This window comes from Chiloscyllium plagiosum, chromosome 18, assembly GCF_004010195.1.
Source record: "Chiloscyllium plagiosum isolate BGI_BamShark_2017 chromosome 18, ASM401019v2, whole genome shotgun sequence".
NCBI lineage: Eukaryota > Metazoa > Chordata > Chondrichthyes > Orectolobiformes > Hemiscylliidae > Chiloscyllium > Chiloscyllium plagiosum.
This window is the reverse complement of record NC_057727.1, coordinates 25,086,416-25,097,040: the sequence shown is the minus strand read 5'-3', so window position 1 is coordinate 25,097,040 and position 10,625 is coordinate 25,086,416. Positions and strand designations below refer to the sequence as shown.

Genomic DNA, 10,625 nt, shown 5'->3' with positions numbered 1-10,625 from the left:
CAAGATCCCTCTGCTCCTCCATCTTACTAAGAACCCTACTGTTAACCCTGTATTCCGCATTCTTATTTGTCATTCCAAAGTGGACAACCTCACACTTGACAGGGTTGAACCCTATCTGCCACTCCTCAGCCCAGCTCTGCATTATATCCAAGTCCCTTTGCAGCCGACAAGAGCCCTCCTCACTATCCACAACTCCACCAATCTTCGTATCGTCTGCAAATTTACTGACCCACCCTTCGACTCCCTTATCCAAGTCATTAATAAAAATTACAAACCACAGAGGACCCAGAACTGATCCCTGCAGAACTCCACTTGTAACTGGGCTCCAGGCTGAATATTTACCATCTACCACCACTCTCTGACTTCGACTGGTTAGCCAGTTTTCTATCCAACTGGCCAAATTTCCCTCTATCCCATGCCTCCTGACTTTCCGCATAAGCCTACCATGGGGAACCTTATCAAATGCCTTACTAAAATCCAACTAGATCTTCCATATTCATTTGCAAGGATTTATTAGCACAGAACTGGGGGCAGTATGATGGGCCAAACCTGTGGAGAAACAATTCTGTGATTGTGATTTCAAGTTTCATTGGCTCCTGGTTAGAGTTATCAAGTTTTAAGATATCACATCCTTTTTTTGCAGCTTCCGTCTCCTCTCAAACCCACTTGAGGCCACCCCCTCTCCTTCCCCATCCCTTTCAGCCTCTGTATCTGTTCTGCTCCTGCACTTNNNNTCTGTTCTGCTCCGGCCCTTGTGCCCCCCCCCCCCCCCCCCCCCCCCTTGTGGTCCCCATTGCCACATACTTTCTTAATCCTCCAGTCTTAGGCTGTTTCCCTCCTGTGTTTTTGCCATCCAACAATGAATGTAAGTGAGGAGCTCTCCTCTGATTTTCAAAGTTCCAACCTGAGGGTTCACTCTTCTCCCATCTCCCACAGGATTATGTTTTTCTCTCTGGTAGATTAATTTGCCACCCATCCTGTGTATTCCGAGCACTGCTACTTGTCCAATAAGCCTGGGCCTAGTGATTAGGTATATCCAAGCCTGCATAACAACGTTATTGCCATAAAGCATGTATTCTACATTGTCAGCCAATGCATGTGGTTTTTAGTTAGCTCCATCCTCCCAGAATTATAGAATTATTTAGCATAGAATGAGACCATTTAATCCAGCAAACATATGCCTGTTCTCTGTGAGAACAATCCAGTTAATCCCACTTTCTTCCCATTTCTTTGTAGCATAGCCATTTTCTTTTCAATTTCTTCTTGAAAGCCACATTTGGATCAGCCTCCTCCACTCTGTCAGGCTGTCAATTTAACATTGTAACCAGTCACTGTGTCTTAAGGCCTTCCCTCATATCGATTTTGTTCCTTTTCCGAATCTGTGGTTCTTGACTTCCTGTTATTGTGAGTAGTTTCTATTTGCTGTCTAGACCACTGAACAATTAGAGTCATACAGCACGGAAACAGCCTTTAGTCCAAGAGAACATGCCGACTACATTTCCCAGATGAAATTAGTCCCACTTGCCTGTTTTGGCCATATCCCTTTATACGTTTTCCTATTCCTGTACCTGTCCAAATGTCTTTTAAATGTTGTAACTGTACCTGCAACACCACTGGCAGTTCATTCCATATACGAACCACCCATTGCGAAAAAGTTGTCCCTCAGGTGCTCTTTAAATCTTTCACCTCTCATCTGAACAATATGCCCTCTCATTTTGAACTCCACCCTGCCTTCCCTCTCGGGAAAAGACGTTTTGCTATTCACCTTATCTATGCACCTGATGACTTTTTTTTAAACCTCTATAAGGTTACCCCTCAACCTCCTATGTGCCAGTGAAAAAAAATCCGAGCCTATCTTTATAACTCAGACCTCCAGTCCCTGTAACATCCTTGTAAATTTTTTCTAAACCCACTCCAGTTTAATAATAATCTTCCTACAACAAGGCAACAAGAACTCTGCACAGTACTCCAACGTTTGACCATCATCAAGAGAAATTGGGCATGTTCTATTTTAATCTGTTCACATAACCAACAACACTTTTCTCTTGAATTTTTTTCAGGAAATCTCTTCTGCACCTTTTCTAGGGCATTTATATCCAATGTGTCCAGTTTTGGATATTGTTCCTTATGTGGTTGAGTTAAAGTTTATGAAGTTTCATTGTAATTCCATGGCTTAAGTCAGCTAATACCTCTTTAGCTGACCTTAATTCCCACTTTTTAAAATTGTTACCTTTGACCAGAAACTGAACTAGACCAGCCTTATAAATATTGGGTCAGATTATATGCTGGCAATCTGCACCAAGTAACTATCTTCCTGTTTTCCCCAAAGCATGTCAACCATCTACAAGGCATAAGTCAGGAGTGTAATGGAATACTCTCCACTGGCCTAAAGCTTGTCACCATCTATGAGAAAGATATCTACTTGGTTGGCACCAGATCCATGAACATTCATTCCGTCTACCATCACACAATGACAATCATGTGCACCATTTACAAGATGTCCTGTAGCAACTCAGCAAGTTTGCTTTGATAGCACCGTCCAAATTCATAACCGTTACACCTCTTATGGCAAGGCCTCAAATGCATTGGAGCAGCATTACCTGAAAGTTCCCTTCCAAGCCCCATACCATCCTGATTTATAACTATATTGCTGTACTTTCACTGTCACTGGGTTAAAGTCCTGGAACTGTCTTCATAACCACCCTTACACCCCAAGAATTGCAGCAATTGAAGTGTGACTGACACTGACTTATCAAATCAGTGAGGTTATATGTGCTGGCCTAAACTGCTATGCTCTCATCTTGTGAATAAATAAATGAAGGCAAGTCAATATAGTGTTACAAAATAAAATCACGTATTAATATTTTGATTTAATTAGTAGAATAGATAAATGGAAATCAAAAGATGGAATATAATTGTATTTTTAAAAAGAATTTGATAAGGTGCCATTAACAGAAAATGTTAACACGCCACGAAAGGGCTGAAAGGTTTGGAGGTAATTAATTAGCATGGATACAGATTTGGTTAATGGAAGAAAAGAGCAGGCATAAATATGACATTTTTAAGTTGGCAGACTAACTTCTGAAGTGTTGCAGGAATCAATGCTGGGGCCTCAGCTTTTTAAAATCTGTATTAATGCCTGAGACAAAGGGAGTGATGTGACTAGTTACAGTTTATAGTAAGCGAGGTGGGAATGCAAGCTGCGAGGAGGATGCCCTCTACACAGAATTTTAGGTTAAGTGGATAAGCAACAGCATGGAAAATGAAGTATACTTTTTTAATTCTTTCATTGGATGTGGGTGTCACGGGCTGACCAAATTGTAGGATGTGGGAAAATAAGCTATTCATTTGGGATGTAAGGTCTTCCGGCTAGGAACCCTCCAACCACAAGGGATGAACTCTGATTTCACCAGTTTCCTCATTTCCCCTCCCCCCAGCCTGTCTCAGTCAAATCCATCAAATTCAGCACCGCCTTCCTAACCTGCAATCTTCTTCCCGACCTCTCCGCCCCCACCCCAGTCTGACCTATCACCCTCACCTTGACCTCTTTCCACCTATCACATTTCCGACGCCCCTCCCCCAAGTCCCTCCTCCCTATCTTTTATCTTAGCCTGCTGGACCAACTTTCCTCATTCCTGAAGAAGGGCTAATGCCCGAAACGTCGATTCTCCTGTTCCCTAGATGCTGCCTGACCTGCGCTTTTCCAGCAACACATTTCCATCTCTATCTTCCAAATACAGCTAACAATTAGGAGGGAAAATACCATGTTAATCTTTGCAATCAAATTACAGTACAAGAATAGGGGAGATTTGCTATATTTATGCAGGACTTTGGATTCAAAAGTTAGTATACAGCATGTAGTTTAGATCTCAATATTTAATAAAGTAAATATTTGCACTTGAGATAGTCAGCAAAGGTTAAAAGTGAGAAAGGAATTCCCGGATGCTGCATATACAATGGAAATTCGCTATTGGTCCCTGAGCTGAGAGGGTTGCTCCATGTTGAGAGGCTGATTAAATTGCATGTATGTTCTTGGGGTTTTGTAAGAGTCTGAGGTGATTGCATTAAAGCATATAGAATTCTGAAGGAACTTGACTCTGTAAACAAAATGTCTCGCCTGGCTGGGGAATTTAAAACATGGTGGGCACCATCTGTGTGAAAGGCATAAGGAGGAAATTATTAACTCAGTTGTGAGTCTTTTACCGCAAAGAATTGTGCATGCTCCATTACTGAATATATTTAAGACTGAGATGGACAATGGATTGAGGAACATGGGGACCATGTGGGAAAGTGGAGTTGGAGTTGAAGCTAAAAGTTGCATAGAATGGCAGAGCGAACAGCATGGCCAACAGTATGGTTTACTCCTACTCCTATTTCCTATGTTAAATTTCTTGTGGTATTCAGCAGCATAATTCATCATATCTCTACAACTACCCTTTTGAAAATGACATGGAAGCACAATGTATGAGCCTTTGAGTTGGCAATGCACTGTTTTAACAGTTGCTTCCCTCTCTGCAGTCTAACCATGATGGAGACTAAGATCTGTATGTGGGCTTGCATGGTCTCCTTTCAGCAACAGATGCAGCTCTTCATTCACAACTCTTCAAAATTCTCATATGAAATCAAAATGTGCTGGAACAACTCAGCAAGTCTGGTAGCGTCTGTGGAAAGAGAAAGAGTTCATGGTTTAAGACCAATATGACTGTTCAGTTCTGAACTCATACTGAACTTGAAATGTTAACTCTGCTTCACTCTTCACAGATGCTGCCACATGTGCTGGATTGTTTCAGCGCATTATTTTTTACTTCAAACTTCCAGCATCTGCAGAATTTTGCTTTCATTATTATCGTGAATTTCCCGATGTTTGCATTTAATGCAACACCTCATTTGCCCACCTGCTTACTACAATCATCATTGTGATGCACTTCAGTTTGAACGTATTTGTTCCAAGCATTGCAACCTGTTTCCACTGTCCAAGTACAGGCCAATATAGTAGCTAATATCTTCCTTCCTGTGAAGACATCCCCTTCAGCCACAAATTTACCTTCCGACAGCTTTCAGGAGCTTTGGTTCCTAAGTCTGTAGATCCTAAAATTTCATCCTCCACACTTACCAGAGGTGGCTAATGAGGTAATCAATGTACTGGTTTTAATTTTCCAATGTTCATTAGATTTTATAAAGGTTCCATCAGACTGGAAAGTAGCAAAGGTAATCCTCTAGTCAAGAAAGGAGGAAGACCACAAACTACTCAGCTTGATGTCTATCATGGAGAGGATGTTGTATTGATCATTTAAGGAGATTATAACTGAGAACTTGGAACAATTCTTTCACGAAACGTCCAGCATGGTTTTGTGAAAGGGAAATCATACATTAACAGTGTATTGGAATTCTTTGCAGGAGTAATATGGACACGGGATAAAAGAAAGACCACTGTACTGTACTTGAATTTCTGGAAGGCATTTGCTGAGGTGTTTGTCAAAAGTTATTGCACAAAGTGCAAATCTCTGATGTAGGGATAACATGCTAGCATGGATACAAGGTTGGTTGGTAGAAATGTGTATGCATGAATGGATCCTATTCACATTGATAGGATGAAGTAGAACCTATAGGCATCTGTGCTGGCTATTGTCAATGTTTTCCAATTTTATATAAATAGCTTTAAACAAATGTAGTTGAAGGCATAGAAGCTAAATTTGCAGATGACGAAGATAACTGAAAAGCTATGTTGTGAAGATGGCACAGTAAGGATGTACATTGGTATAGTTAGGGTAGGTTAAGTAGTTTGGCAGACAAATGGCTAATCGAGTATAATGTGGAAAAATGTGAAATAGTTCACATGGGCAGAAAGAATAACAATCCAGAGTATCTCACTAAATATAGAAGGACTGCAGGATTCTAGGTATTCTCATGCATGTTTCGTAAAACGTTGGTATGCAAGTGCAGCAAATAAATAAGCCTTATTGAATAATATCCTTTCTTATAAGGGGAATGAACATGAGTGTAAAGATATTTTGTTTCAGTTATTCGGGGCTTTGGTGTGATCATATCTTGAATACTGTGTGTAGTTTTGATCTCCTGTTTTAAGAAAGGGTGTAAATACATTGGAGGCAATTCCAAGGAAGTTTATCAAACTGACATCAGGAATGAACAGGTTGTCTTGAGATAGTATCGAACAGGCTGGGTTTGTTTTTACTGGAGTTTAGAACAGTGAGGCTTTGTTTGATTTGGTTTTACTGCACTTGAAGGGCCAACTGGCCTTACTCTACTCCTAATTTGAATGTTTAAATGTTCAAGATTTTGCACAAGGTCCTGAGGTGAAGAATCTGGTCCATTCCAATGGATTCTGAATCATGAAAGACTGGCCCCGAGACTTATCCACCTCCAGCTTTATTGAGGCTTATTTTGCTATTTAAAAAGTATAAAGAATAAATGCAGTCCTGAAAATAAGGATTGTATTGATTTGACCACAGAAGACAGAGAGAAGGCTTAAGACAATAAGTAAGGAAATACAAAAATTGCACTGATTAATGTTTAAAATGGTAAAGTAGATTGCAAATGAATAGTGACTATCTTATTTCCATGTATTTGCATCTCATAAGCTAAATACATGTTCAGTCATGCAGGTCACCAGTCCGAACATTGAGATGAATAAGAAGTGTAGAGGGCCGGAAGGATTAGACATTTGGGAGGGTGAGTTGCATGAGAACTGTTGTGTACTACATCCTTGCATTAGTGAGAGTTGTGGTCCATGAGCTTCAGTGAGAGCAGTGTGCAGTGGACATGTTTTAAGTCAGTGGTGGCCCTTTTGAGAACATAAAAACATGCACATTAATTGCACAAGTAGACCAATTAGCTCCTTGTGACTGATGACATGATTGTGGTTGATAAGTTTGCCTTTTGAATTTCATGTCCCCATCTTTGTTATCCAATAATCTTTGATATTTGTTAGGCAATGAAATCAATCTGCCTTTGCCTTCCAAAGTTCCAATTCCAAAGTTGCACAATGCTCTTAAAATGTTCTCCTGATCTCTGCCTTAAAAAAGGGCACCACTCATTTGAAAATTGAGCCCTTCAGTTCTGGACTTACCCAGAAGAGGAAGCATTTCAACTTTGACCTTGTTAAGGCTATTCAAGATCCCTTACAATTCCATCAAGTCACCTATCACTTTTCTAATCTCCAGTGAAAACAAGCCCAGTCTATCCAACCTTTCCTCACAAGACAGCCTGCTCATTCTATGTATCAATCTAGTAAGCCTGCTCTGAACTCTAATGCATTTACAGTGTGAGGTGGCAAAGAGAAAATGGTGCTACTTACATTTGTCAAGTGCAGAATATCATTGACCATCTGGCTGCAGTGCTGTGCATTGCATTTCACCAGACACACAGCACTGATTGGGGCCACTACCTCCATCAAGGCTGTCTGGGCCCGGTGATGTGGCCTCATTTGCTTGTCAGTACTTGTGGAACTGCCTTCCTCTCCTCCACCCCAACCACCAGCACCACAAGGCCTTTGTCAGCAAATCAAGAGTCTAATTTGCTGCCTTGGGCCACTTATTTCAGAGCAACAGTGCAGGACCGCAGTGTGAAGGATGGTTCTGTGGCTTGCAGCATCTAAAATGGTGTGTAGCTCGGCTTTAAATATGGTACCAGCAAAGTCAAAGCAGGAACTCCCATTTCTCTCTTTCCTGTTGCATGATGTTGTGAAATGGGCGCTGAGAGAATGGGTACATAATTAATCAAGGAAAATTAAGCCCTATGTATCAATTCCCTATCTATCTCTGGGTCAAAATCATAGAACACCCTTCCTGATAGCAATGTGAGTATATCTCTTGATCCCACTCTCCTGCAGCAGTTCAAGGAAGAAAGCTCAATGCCTCACCATGTTCTCAAGTATGATTAAAGACTGGCAATAAATATTGGTCTGTTCAGAAACACACTCATTCAATTAATAAAATTAAATCTCTAAACATGGAATAGTGCTCAGGAGGATTGTCATATAAACAATTGGAAACTTTTTTTTAAAAACACATTTGATTTACAGCAGAGTTATAGGGAAACAAAATGATAGCTGCAGATATAAAAATATTTCAGTATCTTCACAGTAAGGGAGCAGTGAGTAATCTGGTACCACCTACTCCGATGTTTATAGAGTTTAAACAAGGATTAATAAAATAATCTGAATTATTAATTCTTCCTAGAATTTGCCAGCAAAAATGTGACCAACATACCCTTTCTTAAAAGTTATTAGAATACATTTTATGCATAATAAGATTCTAAACAATAAGGCCATTTTCCTTTCACTATGTCTATTTAGAAGTTTATTTCTAGGTAGTGCAACTCTAGTCTCAAATGGTTTGTAGTTAAATATTTTCCCTATTTTTAAATGGTAGAGAAGTGAAATACTAAGAATTATAGCATGGTTTAAGATATTGAGAAATATCTCCCTATTTGTAAAACATCATCATTATCTAACCGGCTGAATCATCAAGGAAGTGGTAATAATAGTCAGGTTGCCACTCCATTCCTCCAATCTTACCCTGTCCTGGAGTTCCATGATTTTAGTTTGAGTGTCTGATTAACACCTTTTCAGGAATATAGAGCGTACCTGTTCAGGAAGCTTTGAGCATAGCACAGGATCAGTGTTTCAGGCCAAACCATGCCCCTGTTTTGTTTCCAGCCATAAAACACTATATGCTGTGGTTTAAAGGTCCAATGCTGCCTGGACAAGAAAAGTTAAGCAGGTAAGCCAAGTGAAGAAGGGACAATGATGAATGAGTGTGAAGGAATCATTGCAGGCGGATGTGAGGGGATAAGTTGGGGCAGCTGTTGAAGGCATGAGAATATCAGTTTTGTGGTTAGTCAGAAGTTACATTTCCTCTACCTTGCTTATCTATTAAGGCCAATAAGCATCTCTAATTCGATCTGAGTTGGGGGCATTTTTTGAGTTCCAGACTCTAAGCAATTACCATTGGAAGTTTAAACCACTCACGATGTTTGTATTGAGTGCGTCAGGACTTCAGAAGAATCCCGATGCACATCTTTCATGCTATGATCACCATTGACACTGCAGGTCCTGGGCCCAAGTATCCTCTCTGAAGGTGCCATTCTGTAGTCATGCAAGTGCATTCTGCATATACCAGTGAGTGTCTTGTTAAAGCAGCACTGAATGATCTTGCACTCTAGCTTCACCTTTGTTAAAGTAGTCTGTTAATCTGTCACTTTCCCAGTGAGAAGTTTCTTTCATTTTTGTTGGAAATTCCTGTGACAGATCATTTTGTTGTAATAGAAGAGAAAAGCTAATGTTCCATAGATTTAAGTCTCTCTCCTGAACACCATCGATGCTCTCACTGATAGTTATAGCAGTGAATCACTTTCCTCCTCAATTTATTGCAAGCGTGCTAAGAGGTTATGGAGTAAGCATGACAGAATTTTAAACCAAAAATATGCAGCTGTTGTAATTTTGAGGTTCAATGGTTTGAAGATCATGCAACTTGTTAGAGAGACAGAAAATAGAAACCTGCGATTATCCGATTGAAAACGGAGATTGTATGGGGTAAACTGTACATTTCCCTGTAAAGGTGAAGCATCACCCTACAGCATTCTGAATTGTTTCTTTCCTTTCTTTATAATGATGCTCAATAGCCCATACTCTGTTTATACTGTAATTTTGTTTTGGAGGAAATTCCACGGCTTTGAAGAATATTTACAAATAGAAATCTCCTAATGTAAAGGAACTTGAGGTGGCATTAACAAACATAGCTGTCCAATCACCTTTAATATCTTTGACATGCTACGTAGATGTGTACTTTTTTAATATTTGTAATCAATTTGTGTTCTGACACACTTGTAACTATGTGTGACTTGAACACAAGCGTTCTGGCCCAGAAATAGGAGCATTAGCAGCAAATCATAAGACCCTTTGCTTTAAAGGTGTGTACTTACTGTAATGTGCCATTAGCATTAAGCTATCTAAATGCACTTGAACAGCATTGTGGAATACACTCAAATGTAATTGGTTGCAGTTGTCAAATGCCTTCCAACTGCATGTTAAATTGATAGCAAGAAAATGTGAATGTGTTAGTTCAACAACCGGGTTTTTGTTTATAGTTAGTCAATTTTGATTCATGCACTTGGGTCACATTGTTAGTGAATGCCACAGGTAAGAGATAATTAAGTGACTGTAAATTAATATTTATTATTAAGATGAGAACCTTGTATTCAATAGACAAAATAGATGGACCACATGCACTTTCTTTTTGTAACCCTCAGTTACTACAATTGTGAATGAGTAATGAGAGCATATTGAGCTTAATAACCCAATAAGGTTATTGCTGAAAAAGTCACGCTTTGTTGAAGTTTTACATCTTGCACTATTCAGGACAATTTGCAAGGTTTTGACTATGTATTTTGTCAAGAATATTCAAGCTGTCTGCAAACTGACTACTTGAAAAGGTATAGCTGCAGGAGGTTCCATTTTAGTTTGATGCAATGGAAGCAAAAAAAAGCAACTTGTCAACTTGTTTTCTTTGCTTTGTATTTTTAAAGTCCTTTAAATAATATTCAAGAACCCATATAGTGTTGTCCATCAGTGTTCTTCAGCTGTCTAGTTATCGTTCAGTATCCTG

The 10,625-nt window shown here is 39.7% G+C and overlaps 1 protein-coding gene across 3 annotated transcripts in view; it reads left to right on the top strand.

Annotated features, from left to right (window-relative positions):
* Window positions 1-10,625, top strand: part of iqsec1b (IQ motif and Sec7 domain ArfGEF 1b) — a 489,188-nt gene that overhangs the window by 206,629 nt on the left and 271,934 nt on the right. The window lies entirely within an intron of this gene.